A 17,500-nucleotide genomic window follows, 5' to 3' on the forward strand; every position below is an offset into this window, starting at 1 on the left:
AAATGTCCATAACAGCTGCCTGGATGCTGGAGACAGTGTCCAAAGGGTACGCCCTAGAACCCCTCAGTAAACTGAAATTTATCAGCTCTCCAAATTTCCAAATGGGAAAAAGACAAAAACGCAGAATGGATAATATATTAACATTATAGCTGAGATTTTTTTTTAAAAAAAATGAATAGATTTCATTCTCTACTTTCTTCAGAGGCAAAACCCGCATACAAGACATTCTGTTAGAAGAAGCCATCATTCTCAGGAATTATTGCTATCAGTACAAAATGCCTTGCTCAGTGGTGTTGGGTAGAGGCTTTCTCAAATATGTAGCAGAATTTAGGAGTTTTCTTCACTATACTCCAAAATGGCAGATTCTAATTTTAAAACAGCTGAAGAGATGCCTTCAAAAATACACTTCTTGAAGAAGAAACGTTCCCTAGATACTATAGCTTTTGCCTCCATAAGTTCTTCAATTTCTATAGGATGCAATGCAATTTTAATGCCTTGCACTACACCAGCTTCTCAGCATGAAAATCTTATTTGACATTGGTGGCTTGTGGGAGTAGCAATTAAAACAAGGTATGCGTGGAATTCTGTAGCAACAAATTTGGATACTTTGCTCCTGCCAATAGTCCTGGTAGGACAGCTGCCAGCTACACAAATTCAGGATACTATTGATCATCTCCATAAAGAAAATCTATGGTGGGGGCAGAAAGAGTTTGAATTAGTCACATGTCAATTCTAGAAAATGCCAGAATTTTTTTTTTACAAAGGCTAGCATTTTATAAGTATGCCAAACTTTTTTTAAAAATGGAAGAAGCCATCCTTCTTAAAACTTTTAATGCAAGTCAATCCATCTCCTACCCCCAGGTCTGATCTGTTGAATTTTTAATCTGATGAATTTTTAGTTAAATAAAATTGACTACAAAATGAAGTGGACTTAACCTAGCTGATAAATCCCTAGCTGAGAATAGAGGATTTGTTGCCAGAGACCCATAGTACAATGATATGCTGATGAGGTAATGGAGGAGGAGATACAGACATCTGCAGTCCCATCAAGTTGGAACATTATCTGTGTGGTCTCAGATCTCTCAAAGAAAGCAAAGTTGAAAGTGAAAAAATGTAGTGTTGCTGCCAAGTCACAACATCTGGCAGCAAACCTGGGAATAATGGACTCTTGTCAGTATGCAGTAGTTTAGTCTCACATACACAGCTTTTCAGATCCAATTAATCTCTCAATAATATTTCTTAGATTAGACAAATCTAATGGCGGATATTTTTTACTAAGGTGGTAACTTGGAAAGTGATTTGGTGGGGTCATCTGGTCATTTTTCCCAGGGTTATCCTCCTAAATGTATTATAGAGAGATACTAGCATAAAAAAAATGCCAGGTTCCAGAAGGCTCACTTCCAAAAGTTGCCTAGGAAAGAAATCCAATTCCTTACTTTTGTTTCCCAGATTCATTGCACCCTGGTAAATGTTAGCATGAGCTACATGGTAAATCTCATACTGCTCTGCTTATGTCCACTTGGTATCCATTTGAACAAGCCTAACATAGGGAGTGCCAATCTAAAAGTGAACTGGATTTGCTGGTAAGATAGTCAACAGAAGCAGAGGTTCCAAATCTATCTGATAGAAAAAGTTTTAAGAGCAATAATCTAGAAAACTGATAACTATAAATTGGGTAAGTCCCAGGGGAATATTTCATGTCTGGATTCTAAGACCCATTTGAAAGAGACACAGGTTTACCATAGTTTTCCATAGTTCATAGAAGATTATTTAGACTAAAGTCATTCTGATAGCTATGGACTACTCCAATTTCCTTGGCTTTCCCATCTCATGCAGCAGTTTTAGTTCAGAACAGACCTTCTAGATTTCATTCCCCTGAATATTATTCACCTGAACCCAGACTTCTTTCAATTAGCAGTCTGGAGACTGACCAGGGATTTGGAACATTCAAGTTGCCTTCTAGATATTATGCTGTTTTTCCAAAATGAGTTCAGCTAGCATTACAAGCTTTTGTGCAGGAGTGCCTTAAATCATATGTTGAGCAAAATAAGAATGATAATCCATTTATTCCATCTGAAAAGTGGTATAGTTCAGCTGGTCCTTACTTAACAACCACTCATTCAGAGATTGTTCAAACTTACAATGGCACTGAAAGAGTAGTACTTACAACCAGTCCTTGTACTTACGATGATCACAGTGTCCCTGCGGTTATGAGATCACAATTTGGACATTCAGTGCCCAGCTCACAGTTACGACGTTGCAGTGTCCCATGGTCACATGATCACCATTTGCGACCTTCTTTGCTGGCTTCCTACAAGCAAAGTCAATGGGGAAGCCAGCAGGTGGTCACAAAAGGCAACCACATGATGTCCTTGCTTAATGACAGTGCAGGATTTGCTTAACGACTGCAACCAGAAGTGCCAGAATTTCATTCGCTATGTGGCATGGTCACATGACATCACACTTTACAACCACACCACTTAGCGACAGAAATTCCAGTCCCAATTACTATTGTTAAGTGAGGACTACCTGTAATGAATAGAATTTGGATGTGAGTATGATTATATTTATCTCCCCATCCACACATAAACAGAACCTTCAAGAATCACAAGGACTGTTTCAGAAATTACCCAAACAACATTTTCTTTCTGTTGCCTGGGATCTAGCAGTACATGATATTTTATTAACATATCATTTGTATTAACTTGTCTCTTAAATTTTACAATGGAATCATAAGACTATGTCACTTCAGAATATAAAGTGGATCATTTCCTTGAACGACATCTTTCTCAACATCTCACATCTAGAAAATGTGCAAATGATGTAAAATTGAAAGTTAATACATACGATTTCCATAGGAGGAGAGATCTTTATGCAGAGGTCCCTGATAATTTCTAAAAAAGATTATTTCTTTTTTAGGTACAGGAACCTGTCAGGTAGGTAGCAATTTATAAAGCTATATGTCAAAAACACTGAAATATTATTTAAAGTAATGTTATGCCTAGAAGGAGCAATGACATTGCATATAATTATATCATTAAAATTATTTTGAAAAGGGTGCACAGTCTCTTTCATGTTGCTCTGATGGATGTTTCACCATTTGGTGATCCTAAAAGTTATCAAGTTGAAAAGCAGTAAAGGGAATGGAAAACTCTAAATGAGCTAGGTTTTCTAAGGACAATATTATATATAATTCAGAGGCAATAATCAGTTCCCTAATTAGTATGCCTGAATAATACACATTTGCAAATACGTTCTTACTGAATTCACGTTTAACATTTTAGGTGTGTAGCTAAACATATAATGGCCCTGAGTTGATATAACACATTTCCACAAGCATCATATAATTAGTGGTGACAACATGTCAAAAGTATATGACTAAGGGCTGTTTATCAGTATATTAGGGATGGGCATCTTACAGCCCATGGACCTGCTACTCTCAGATTATGCTATGGAAATTCAAATGGAGCAAAAGAAATGTGTTATGCCTTCATGACTCTCAATGCACCTATTTCACAATGTTACATCCTGAAATATGAAAAAAGTGGGGGGGGGGTCCCAAAATGTTCAGTCCCAAAACCCAGTGACATCTCTGCAAACACTGAATAGTCAGTCTCCTGCAGCTTTCAGGGAAAAAAATACACACTCTAGCTAGAAAAAGATCCCCAGACCCCACAGTAGCCTGTGCAAGTTGGTTGGTAAAATCCCTGAATTTTCTGGATTTATTTCATGTTAACTTATGTAATGCAGGTTTTCGCAAATGCAGGTTTTCCACTTTTACAGATAAAGAAGTATTGTATTCATTATAAAACTGTGAAGTGACCCTACACTTTACTCAAGGTCTGATTTTAATAACATACTGAAAAGGCTTGTTGTGAGACTACTTTGGATGGTTTATGGCCTGAGAGTCTGGAAAGTCTCCAGCTTACTGCCAAGTCACCATGACACATGAGTAATGATATTTCACCAGAGTAAGGGACTGAAGAAGAGAAAGTATAGCCATGATCAGTCACATTTGATAAAGCTACTTTAATACTAACTGCCCCATCTCTATATCCAGACTCACTTTTCTGTCCATCCTATTTGCTTGAGCTCATAGCCTTGGGCTTTTCCTGACCAGGTAAGCTCCCAGGTTATGATAGTAGTCAGAGAAGCTTTTCACCAGCTCCATCTGCTGAAAAGGCTACAAAAGCACTTGAGGAATTCAGACTTATATTTTCATTACTCTGAGACTGCTCTCGATGCCTCTTGAGCATTAGCTTGTACAGAATTCAGCAATCCTACCGAATTATACTTTGGTGACATTATACTTTGGTATTAGCACTGACTTCATACGTTTTTCTGAGAACTATTCAAGGTGCAGAGTTTTAATTTATGCAGCTGCCAAATGTTACATTGCATTGCAATCTCTTGAGATAAACTGAAAGCCTTCATTTTCTGAAACAATCCAGAAACCAAAGATTCACATATTAAGTATTTCCTTGATCTCCACCAAGTTCTACTAATAACGTCTAAGCTTCTTTTGAAAAAGATGTAAAGCATTTCAAAAAAAAAAAAAACCTGCCTGGCCTTTATAGTTAAATAAATTATTGACACTAGTGAACATAGTTTGTTAAAATGTACAAATTACTAATTTGCTCCAAATCATTATAATGCTGAAATTAACTAGCCATTATTGTGTGTTTAGGACTATATCAAATTAAAATAAATCTGACCTTGCTTCAAACCCCTTGCCCCTCAGAAACCATACAGAAGCCATTGCTGAAGTTGCTGCTATTTCTTTTGAATACTTGAGGCTTTCTGTGCAATTATACAAGTGTTAAGTGTGAGAATGCTAGAATCAGAATCTGAAATTTCCTGCATTGTCCCATGAGTTACAGTTACAGCATATTCCTGTAAGCAACATTTATGGACATTTGACTTCCAATATGATGTCTGTAAGTACGTAACTAGCAAACCAAAGTCCAATAAACAGACAAGGCAAGTTTTCAAAATCAGTATTAGAATGTTCTGTTCATCCCATCATATCAATCATATTACAGCAATTATATTAATAATATTTGCTTTTCAGCAGAGATCGCTACAAAAGTCTTTTTAAAACTCTGCCTTGAGGCATACATTTATCTGAGCCCCTCCTCCCAACTTAACATTCTTTTGCTGCACCCTATGTTAACGGTAATTTTTTCTTCATTAATTTTTGTCCAGTGAAGTCAATCTTTCAGTAAATAGGACTTAATAAGAAAACTTAACATACTGAAATAATATTTTAACTGATTACTTTTCAGTTGTTAACTGAATATTGTTGTCCTGAATGAACAATATTGATCCATGTAACCATTTCTAATACTGGAGCATGACTTGGATGACTCCCTCCAACTGGCCCTTATTATCTTGCTAAATTGGAATATGCCATGGGCTTTTTGAATAAGATAGTCTATTGATCTAAATCAGGGGTGAAAAAAATGTCATCCTCCAGATGTTGCTTAATTACACTACCTTCACCATTGGCCATGCTGAGAATTATAGTTCAGCTGACATCTGGAAAGCTATTGATTCCTTACTCCCAAACTAGATCAATAAAACTTTATCTGTAGCAACAGTTGTGAATATCACAGTATGCTCAAACATTAAAATAATCCACCAATTTACCCATCAATCATTGGTGAATCTACAGTAGAATATCTTCAAACTTGATATGGGAAACATGGAATGCTTATATGCTTTTAGTTGTCACATATACATGGAAGTTCACAGTGCAATTCAATGGATATTTATTCACTAAATTCTATAAAATCTCCTAACAAATATGTTTAGTACTTCAAACATGGGCAACACGTAGATCCCATGGAACTCAGTGGGACATAATTCTAGATAGATAGATAGATAGATAGATAGATAGATAGATTGATTGATTGATTGATTGATTGATTTGCACTATAGGTTACATAATCAACAAATAAGTATGCCTATCCCTTGGTTAGGGAGGGCCAGTAGATTAACACTCTTATGTATAGTACCCAAACAGATGGGTTGTACTATTTCTAAATTCTAATGAGGCTGCATAAATTGCAATGGGAAGTATCCACACATAGCCAGTATGAACGATTCCTCACCCATTTAGGGATAAAGCTGTTCACTGGACAAATGGCATTGCATTTCTACTTTTCTGAGGATGTTTTGTTGTGTATTTTAACTAAAAAAGTAACAGTCATTTAATATAGCAAAGAAATTGTTTGGATTTAAATCAAAGAAATACTTGATACTGAATTCTGAACACCAGAAAGCAGTAATATCAAGGCTACTATATAAAGGTGTGGCATTGCTAATATATTAAAGCAATTCTAATGTTAGAGGATGTCTGAAATAGAATAATGGAAAATATAGTCTAAAACCATAAATGTTCATATTGCAGCACAACATTACAGCAAGTTAATGTGTAGAAAAATAATGGGATTTTGAGAGTACATTTCACTAAGTACATTTGTCCTTTTGTTAATATGACAAAGTATTTAATTCCTATGATGCCGAAATCGTATGTCAAAGTAAACAGTATGTTCTATTTTAAGTATTAAATACTCCTAGGTGCTTCTCTAATTGAGATATATTTTAATAATGCAAACCATAGTTGTGCTTGTCTGTCTTCATATTTGTGGCCTTATTTGGTGATACTCTTCCCATGGGTACTATAGCTAAATAAAGAGATTTCTGCTATCTTTTAAAAACTGAATTGCAGCATACTCTTGTGTAGTTATACAGGATTTTCCATTTGATTCATCTTAATTTGTAGTTCCTATGATAACATTCCTTTAAATTATTTTGAATCCCATCCTGTCTTCTGGAAGAGAAGTACAGTGATCATGAAAATGCCACAGACTTCAATAATCAAATGCCTACCAAAGGTAATTCATGTAGGGAAGCAAAGATGATGGGAGTGAACATATGATGAATGAACTGTTCTCCATTTTTTTTACTACAATATTTAGAACCTAGAGAACTACTTTTTTATTACATACTACAATTATGTGTGCATCTCCAGTTAGCATTATATGAGGAAATTTAATCCAGATTGTCTTTTTACCAAATGAAAACAGAAATGCAAACAACAGATAAATGTTTACAGATACCTACAAGCACACCGCTATTCCATGTGTTTTTAGCCAGGTCTCTAATATCAAATATCTTTCCTTTCACACACAAAAAACCCCCAGAGTGAGTAACAATAATATATCCTATCAATCATATCTGATACTATCAATAAAATACAACAAATAAGACGAGTAAAACAAACCATTAATAAAAGGTCTAAATATATCATTGCTCATAAATGCCCAGATAAACAAATGAATCATTACCATATAATAATTGCCAATAACGTTGATAACTTGAACAGTTCTTCAGGAAGAATACCTCAAAATCAGGATGCCTTCACAGAGAAGGTCTCATACCATTATTCAATACATTTCAGTATCAATAGTACAAAATAGGTCTCCACTGAGCTGGTTGATATAGGAGAAGCTGTTTCTTTAGATAACTGGGACCCAAGTCCTTTAGTAAATCATTAATAACATCTTATATTCAACCCAGAAATGAAGAAGGAATGAATTTAACTTGAAACAGTGTTAGTCTCCATCACTTGTACCTGTCAGCATTCTTGTGGTTAAATTTCAAGATACTTTTTCTAAAGCCAGACCAACATAAACCATAATACCCTAACAAGATTATTGGAGCATGAATAAAATATACTCATACAAAGAGTAGCTGTATTGGGTTAAATGAGTATACTTCTCCTTCTTGATATACTCATTTCCAGAACATGCTATCTACCTAAATATGGATATGATCCACCACGTTGTCTAGATTCAGGTAAGTTTATTAGCCATCATAATCTACTTTACACATGGATTCATGTTCTCAGTTGATATAGAGAAATGACTTAGATGTCACCCTCAAATTGATGTTACCTTCTCTTTCCTACATTTTCTAATGTTATTTCTCATTGATTTCATATAGATCAAAGATGTGCAACTTTAACTGGGCCAGAGGCTGTGTTTGGTCTTTAAGCAGCTTGTAAGTGACTACTTCCCCAAAAATAGAGGATAAGATCAAGATACAAGTTTAATTTTAATTCAGTTAGATACATTTTACATTATTACCCTTCAGTCTTATATTGAATAATTTTTCCTTTATGTCTCATTAAAAAATACAATTTGGTAGTAACTTTTGAAATCAGTGGGACCTGTGTCCAAGGTTTCCAAAACCCTTGCCCAGCCCTGAGATATTCAAAGGCGTATTCTCATGCAGATGTTCTTTAAAACAAAGCACTGCAATCTCAGACATGAGTTTAAGTTTTTAAGTATTTTATTATCTATAGAATTAAGGCACTGGTTACTAACTTAAAGAATTGAGTGCAATTATATGCATGCTACACCTTATTTTTCTCCACTGTATATCTAAAGGACTGCATACTTTCATTAACAGTTTTAATGTAACTAAAAAATTATGCTCTACAATGAGTGTACACTATACAATTACACTCAACTACAATAATGTAAGTTAGCTGTGTTGTTGTTATTGTTGTTGTTGTTATGGTATCCTGGCAAATGTTCTGTGTTTCTTATCATGGTTATATGACTATGTATTTACATTTCTTTTTAAAATTGGGAGCCTTGTTTAAATTGCCATAGGTTTGTATGTAATATGCATTATTGCTTTTTATGTTCTCACACTGTATTTAATGTATTGGGGTTCTACCTATAGATACCTTTTCTATTTATTTATTTATTTTTCAAATTTTGCCACCGCCCATTTCCCCCTAGAAGAGGGACTCTAGGGGGTTTACAATAAAGCTAACAAGTTAAAAACAATAACCATAAATAGTACATAAAATATAAAATACGAATATAAAAAATAAAAATGAAAAATGAAAAATAAAATCCAGATGGTGGTAAAAGATCTAATTCAGTTTGTATGTATGTGGGGAGCACTCTAAGGCACTAGCCATCCCCAAGGATAACCAATTCCCCTCCCGCCCCAAGCGAGGTGGCAGAGCCAGGTCTTCAGGGTCTTCCAGAAGGTCAAGAGAGAGGGGGATTGCCTCACCTCTGGGGGCAGAATGTTCCAAAGGGCAGGAGCCACTGCAGAGAAGGCCTGCTTCCTGGACCCTGCCAAACAAAATTCTCTTACAGACGGAGTCCACAACATGCCCTCTCTGCATGATCGGGTGGGACAGGTCGATGTAAGGTGGATGAGACGGTCCATCAGGTAACCTGGCCCCATGCCATGTAGGGCTTTAAGGGTGAAAACCAACACCTTGAATTGGACCCGGAAGCAAACTGGTACCCAATGCAGCTCGCGCAGCAAAGGTGTTATATGTGCATTTCTTGGGGCACCAAGAATTGCCCGCAAAGCCACATTTTGGACCAGCTGTAGCTTCCAGATACTCAAGGGTAGCCCCATATATAGCGCATTGCAATAATCTATGTGGGAGATAACAAGGGCATGAGTGACTGTTCAAAGGGCTCTCACGATCCAGGAAAGGGCGTAACTGGTGCACAACACGGAGTTGAAGAAAGGCTCTCCTGGCCACGACTGCCACCTGCTCTTCGAGCGGAAGTCTTGAGTCCAGAAGGACACCCAGATTCCACACCAGGTCTGTCTGGGGCAGTGCAACCGCATCCAGAACTAAAAATGACAATTTCCATTTTCGTTCCAAGCTTCCCATTAATTCCAAAAAAAAATTACCCTATGGTCCTTTGTTCCATTCTTTTGGTATTTAAGTTATTTATGTACAATTTATAGTGTTACATTGGTTTGTGTGTTTCATTTGTAGCTATTATTTGAAGTATGCATTGTAAAATGTCTTTTATTTTTTTAAATGCACTGAGATTGACTTTGGAATGAAATAGATTTGGAATATGTTGCTTTCTTTTCCATCTTCTTTTATTTGGGAGTGTCACCTGAGCCGCTCAATAATTTAGTAGCTCTAGAACCCATGCATTTGAGCGTGGTAAGTTTTATTGAGGTATTATGAGCTTAACCTTTTTTTCTAATATGTATTATTGACTCTCACAAAATTATATGGAAGAAAGTGTATTATATGGAATATGCATGTGCTACATATATGTATATATATGTGCAAGTGTGTATGTGTACATGTATAGTGATTATAAGACACCCCTGCCTCCAAACTTTCCTCTTTTCTCCTATATATTAATTTATGCCATCAACCATGTGGCACAAAATAAAGACTACAGACAGAGATCTTGAAATGCTGTAAAATATTTATGGGACTCATTTTGAAAATAAACTTGTACATTTCTATTTGAATTTTTTTTAAGTTTCCTTTTTTAACTGTATTTTTTAAAATGTTAATGGATATAATGGCCTATGGCTATACATATTGAATAAATAAAGTTGAAATGTGATTTTTTTAGAAATAAAATTATGTACATTCTAGTATATGACCTATGAGGTGAAATTGGTAAGCAACAGAAGAATATCTCTCATCCCCATGCCTTCTTAAATATATGTGTTATTATACTCTCTGACTGGAATAAGATCCTATGAGTAAATGTTTAGAACTGCCTTAGTGATACACAGGTTTTACATGACTGTGTTTCTAGCCACCCCTTTTGCAACTAGTACACATTGTTCTTTACCTGAGCCTCGTAAATACCACACAGAAATTCTTAGCCAATAGTAGCCCTCATCTGACGTTGGCCACTGCGGAAGGGAAAGTCTGTCTTTTATAGCAGCACAGAAATGCAAGAAACTCTTAGCAAACTAAGAAAAGTGTTACCTACCTCCAGGCTGTTGGAGGGAAGTACAGGGCTTGAAGAATGGGCTTCAAAATTCAAGCAGTTGGCAGAAGAGAAATCTCTTTCTTTTCTACCAGCTGACTTTCTTGCTTACATACAACTCCTGATCACTTATGGCTAATGTGTGAGTTGCTAAATGCAAGAAGAGTTTACACTCTGTTCTTAAACATGGCCCAGATCATACACCCACATTGTGCATGTTATTAAACATGTTTTTAATGGAAGGAGGAGGAGGAAATGCTCTCTTGACACAAATATTACCTTGGAATGAAATGCACATTGGTGGCCCTTGTGGATTGCTCCTTACCACAAACGAATCCCAGCTTTAGGACTACAGCACTTACATTCTCTTCCTATGTCGCCCCGATCCCCTTCATTAACATCTTACTCTAGTTCATATAATTTGCACTAAAAATAAAAACTCTGTATTCTAGGCAGAAAGATACATTTGTTATCAACTTTATTTCATGAATATGTAGTTCTATATGGTGAATTTGATATGGCAAGTAATGTTCTTCTTTGAACATAAGGATAGATCCACAAATCAATTTTTTTCCACGTTGATATTTCAGGTGAGATTTGGGGTGGTCCAATTTTGGAGGCAGTTACCACCATTGAAATTCATTCATAATGATACTAAACAATATCTTTATGGAAGAGTGCTTAGAGCCTTACAGCCTTGGAAAGGCTACTGATGCATTGTTGAAAGGATTATTACTCTGCCCTCCACCCCAAAGAAGTAAAAATGCTGGCAGCAAAAATACATTTTCAATATATATATTCAATGAATATATATACATATATTCATACACACACATATATTGAAAATATAATATTTTCTTTCATATGTCATATACAATTGAGTATAAATTTTCTAAATATGATAGACATAAGAAAAAATGTATAATCAAAGCAAGTTACTTTGCATGCAATCAAATTTTAGTAGGTATTAAGTGGAAAGAAATAACTTTTTTTTAAGGAGGAGGAGGTAGAAATGAAGGCTTTGTTAGTCTTAATTTTCTCATTTATGGGACCAGAGAGGCAATAACTATACCACGGTGCAGAAACTCTGATTTATCCATTTCCCCTTTAGCTGGTGCTGCCACAACCTGGAGAAGTAGAGCCAGTTGTGATGCAGGGATCAGACTTTGGTCATAGCTACTTGAAAAAATAAAATAAAATAAAGCACTTTCTGATGATAGACAAATGTGTCTTGTTAGCAACAGCCAAAAAGCGCTTGACTTGTACTAATAACAAAAAGGCCATGTTGGTCACCATGGGTCTAAAGACGAAGCACCCTGTCACTGCCTTGGTTGGGAAATTAGCAAATAATGTTCCTTTTCTTTGATAAATGGGTGACAGTTCTCTCTCACCAATCATTTTTTAACATTTTGATGCATGTCTATGATCCCGCCGGAGGAACAGAAAAGTTTACTGGCCCTCAATTTTCAGATGATGAATGGAACACTCTAAATGTGCGATTTCTGTATGAGGTATAGTTCATTTTAAGCACTTCTAGTAAATGGGTGTCACTGATTAGAACAAATAGTCTACTTGTGCAATAGCACAAATGGTATGTCTCATTCTTCTGGTCTCCTCTGAGACAGAAAAGAAAGGGGACAACAATGGGGACCATGTAATACTGGAACCACAGCTGTATAAAATGAACAATTTTATGCAATTCTAACATACGGTCACTATGACAGGTTACAAAAACACTTTTTAAAAATGTTTATTATTATTGGCCTAATTAAATGCTTATTGTACTAAGAATCTGAAGCCACATGAAAAGGCAGTGCTAAAGATAACGTTTTTTTCTAATTCTGCTTCCAAAAAAATGTTTCAGGTTATATATGTTTTTGTTTGTTAAATTATAAAATGGTAAATCATCAGTTGAAATCATTTTAAAAAACAAATTAGAAGACAGATGTAATCCTATAGGAAAACAATATTATCTGTCCTACTTTTTTCCTGACAATCAGTATTAGTCCAACATCTGATAAACAAATACCTAATCCTGTGGGGGGGAAATTGCTGTTTTATGGATAATGAAGAATAAAAAAGTGAAATATATATAATCTTTCAGAATATGAAAATATGGCAATAATTATTCTTTTAAAAAGCTAGCTAACAAATGTTATCAAATCACTATTTGTGTTTTATTAATTATTTTTCACAATAGCAGAGCTCTGTGGTAACGAACCATAATTGAATATGTACAAGAAATGATCAGATGGTTTGAATTTAACTAAGGCATTAGCATTTAGTTTAGCATAGTAAAAATAGTATGATTTGTGGGAGGCAATTAACAATCATTTGCTCTGTGGATACAAGTAATTTGTTTAAAGAGCACTGACCTATGAGACAGCTAGTTTGTGTTGGCTGTGATGGAAAGGAGCTATTGACTCTGAACACAGTGTAGCAGCCCCACTGGAAAAAAAATCACACTGGAATTTACACAAAAGGTCCTTAAAACACTTAAGGCTTGAGATCTTTTCATAAGGTGAAGTGGGTTAAAATGATATAAACTAGCCAAAGTGGAATCAGATACAGATGGGCAAAACATGGAACCTTCAAAGAAACTACAATAACATAGCTATAAATATAAAATATTTTCCATGTTACATTTGGGAAAAGTAATTTTAGCCCATAAATATTCTATTAACAGAGTGATTATTTTCTAAGGATTTCACAAGACAGAAACTGAATATGTCTAGAAATAATTGTTATTTTCTTAGCTGGAAAGTATTATAGACAGTAAACAATATTATTGTTAGCTGCTAGAAACTGTTCAAACATTTGGATCTCTGTCTCTACCTCTCTTGGATATGCTTTCTATAAAGTATCAGTAGTTGTTTGTCTTCTTTGGAATTTGAGTGCTGAAAATTGCATCCTGAATCCCTATCACCCTCTTTATTTGAGTAAAAGTTAGCCAAACTAAGGAGAAGGGAGCAAGTGGGTGGGACGAAACCAAACCTGAGCCAAACCAAACCTAAACAGTAATATCTGCAACATGGACATGTAGTTGCAACCAAAGTCAAAACATTGCCAAGTTTTCCTTTTGTCTATCAGGAGATGTTATGCAAAATTCACTCCCAAGAAAAATAATAACATGTATACATCCAAGTGATTCTATTTCGTAAAGCTACCTGTATAATTATTTCCCACACTTTCAGCTGTGTGCTTAAAAATACTAACTGTAACATAATTTCTTTTAGAAGCATACAAATCACAATTTGGTTTAATCAAATAACATTGCATGGCTTATAATGTAATTAAAAAGTAATCTCATATATTTCATGTAAGAACCTTCAGTGACTACTAGCAAGTAAAATGATAAATCAACCTTCAGGAAGCTCCTTAATTTGAATGTGCCAGGGTTTTATTCTTTCAGGTAAGAACTATTTTAATTGTCATTAAACAAGCAAGTGATACATGACTTGACAAATATTAAAACAAGTACTACACTCAATTATTAATTTGCACAGTTCACTTTTAAATGCAGCAAATATCTCATTAATTTAATTTTAGGTGCCCACCAGTTTATATTGCATTTTACAGTCTGGAAGGCAATTTACTAACTGGCAATTACATACAGAATGATTGTTAATTCTGCTCCTAAGTGCTAGCTGCTTGAAAACTGTTACGTCTCTCTAATTTCTGACCTTCTTACAACAAGGGTGAGGTACATGGGGAATACCAAGGACTAGCAGAGAAGAGCTGGACATGTCATTTGTGACTCATTCTTTTAATTCACCATGCTAATCAACTGAACTGCCACAATCTCCCAAGGTAATTGTATCTTTACAATAGTTGAAAGCAGCAGGCTAAAAGGCATAGATAGATGGCAACAGACCTTCCCCATCCCTCCGAGAAACAGCACAGCAATCGCACTACATGTGACTCATAGAGTCTGGAGTGTGGGGTGTTTTAAATTGAGTAGTTTTATATCAACATACACATATCATTTAAATGCCTCAACTTCTGTACTTTGGAAGTTTCTTTTCCACACTATGCCCTTGTTTCATTCTTCTGCAGCTTTATTGCCCTTTGTTCCACCTCATGCTGAGAAGGTTAAATGTTAGAATGCCAAGCCAGACTGCAAGCATGGTGGGATGCTGATGAGAAACAGATGCCCTGGGGATTCTACCCCTCCCTCTTATGGGACTACATAATTTTCATATTGGGAAATACAGTGAAGTTTGGCTCAGTTTTCAATGGTGAGTGTAATTTCCAATGATTATCTCATTGTCCCCATCAATTTGGGGGCAATACAAATCAGACTGAAGTTTCCAGGTCAGACAGGCTCTGACCTTACCCTTCCTCTTACTTTCTGTAGCCATGTAGAACCTGAAACGTGTAGTAACTTGCAACTTTTTTATTTGTATGCTTCCAGTAAATTAATTGCAGCCAGAGCAGTTTTAGTAACTATTATTCTCTGAAACATCATTCTTTCACATTCCCTATGACTTCTTGGGAAAGGGACAAAGAATACATTGATAATTATAAGAGTATAGATTTTACACAGTGGGAAATTGTGAGAGTTGAATTGGAAAAAAACCTATTCAATACATTAAATTCATCTACTAAGGCTGGCTTCTGCTATTTTCTCATGAGGTTGCTGGAAGGCTTTCAAGTAACTTACTGTTGGTTGATTGAGACTTACATACATATGCATTTGAAGTCTTGAGCTCAGTCACTTCAGAACACCAGGATGAAACATTTTAGGAATCTAGGATTTAACTAGAAACTCAGCATAGGCATCTGTTCCTAACCAGACTGATGGCAAAATGATGACATAATGCTTCGCCCTTTTGTACTTGCATTGTGAAATCATATGCAACTATGGGAGGGTAGAGTTTGCATCAAAATGTTATGCTGCACGGTCTTTACTTGTCCCCTCTTGTAGAAACCTGTATGTATGATCCAGATTAAAAAATCAGCCATGATTTTTTAAGAAGTCCACAATAAAGACACATAATACTTAGCCAAATATGTAGTCTCATCCATACTTATACCAGTCTTTGCCCATGATTTCTTTTAAAGTCCAATGGGTATTCTTGTTAAAACAACAACCACAGTCCATTTTATAATTAATTCCAAATCTTTTCAAATGGAACATTTGGAGAAAAAAGTGCTATTCCAATATATTTTCAATCTTAGTATCCGTTGTATGCATTATCTCTATCTTATTTTTTATTTGTCCGTTTCTTTGTTCTGATCCTGCCCTTTATATACTGTAGAAACTCTTTTTAAACGGGCATACCAATACTCTGCAGGGGTCATATATGACTTTCAGTCCACAACTAGTCCACTATGGCCTAAAATATGCTTAATCCTGTTTTAGATTGTGTAGCATACGAGTCTGAACATAACACGCTTGGTCATTCCACTATATCAACATTTCAGAAATATGCACCCTCAGTCTGTCTCTGGCCTTCCACATGTCATATATCATTAATAAATAAGTATATTAGGCTTGGGCAATGCTTTGGATCTGAGGGCAAAACGATCTTACGTTTGTGTAGGAGTACAAATGTAACACCATAAATCAGCTGTGTCTTTTCCTGGGATCATGCATTCCAAGAAAATATGTATTTGGTTTAAAGATGTGGCTATACACTGTACATGCCCCTGTTGATGCCAAAGGTTTTCAAATCTGGTACCCTAAAGAACATCCAGCATGATATCATCATAATCAATTATTACTTCCCTTACTTTGGATAAGTGTTCTTGTATTCATCACACATGTCACTGATGCTTTTTTATAATTTTCACGTAATTCTTTATCTAACAATTCTAATCTAATATTTAGAAATGATGTTTGAGAAAGTCCATTTCATATTCATTCTGACAAAGTCTCTGAATTACTTTTTGAAAACTTAAACACAATTTAAATTCACATTAGCTAACATCATGGTAACCTATAACCTATAACAGAATTCATACATACTTTTTGTATGCTTCTAATAAATACATCTCTTTTTCCCACTATATAAATACACACACACACACACACAACGTACATTTAAATTTGTTCACAAACCTCTTACTCTGGTATAAATCTATCTGAGTCAGGTCAATTAATCTGGATCAAGTGACTGGATAATTTAAAATATAAAAGTTACACTTCTTTATCTCAGCAAAAAACTCTATTGGAAATATGTTTTTAAGTTTTATATACCCAGGTTTACTATTTCCCATAGCCATAGAAAGCTTGCCAATAAAAATCTCTCCCTCTCCCTCTCTCTCTCACACACACACAGAGACAAAATTTACATATGAACAGCACAACTTGTAAACCATTGTGTAGATTATTGATTACATGCTCCTCCTGATGAAATTGTCAGTAGAAAAGATTATTACAATTTATATCTACATATGGCTTTTCAATCTAGTATGTTCTTTGGATTTCTTTTTAAAGTGAAAAATAGTTTACATACAAAGAGGTTACATATTTGAAATGTTCTAATTTGTTTCAGTTTTCATTACATGTTACAGTAATACACATTCATAATAATTACCGTAACCACAATTGGTGCCCACAATATTTACAGTGAGGTCTAAGTTTATGAGATATTTTGTTGTTAAACAAAAACATTTAAAACATAATATTCTGTAATCAAAGACCACAGTATGCATTCATTAATTTGAACAAAATGTAAACTGGACTATCCATCCTA

The 17,500-nt window shown here is 35.2% G+C and overlaps 1 protein-coding gene across 1 annotated transcript in view; it reads right to left on the bottom strand.

Moving 5' to 3' along the window:
- EBF3 (EBF transcription factor 3) overlaps window positions 1-17,500 on the bottom strand; it is a 184,259-nt gene that overhangs the window by 33,005 nt on the left and 133,754 nt on the right. The gene's annotated exons all lie outside the window — the stretch shown is intronic.

The sequence above is a fragment of the Candoia aspera genome, chromosome 6 (genome assembly GCF_035149785.1).
Source record: "Candoia aspera isolate rCanAsp1 chromosome 6, rCanAsp1.hap2, whole genome shotgun sequence".
NCBI lineage: Eukaryota > Metazoa > Chordata > Lepidosauria > Squamata > Boidae > Candoia > Candoia aspera.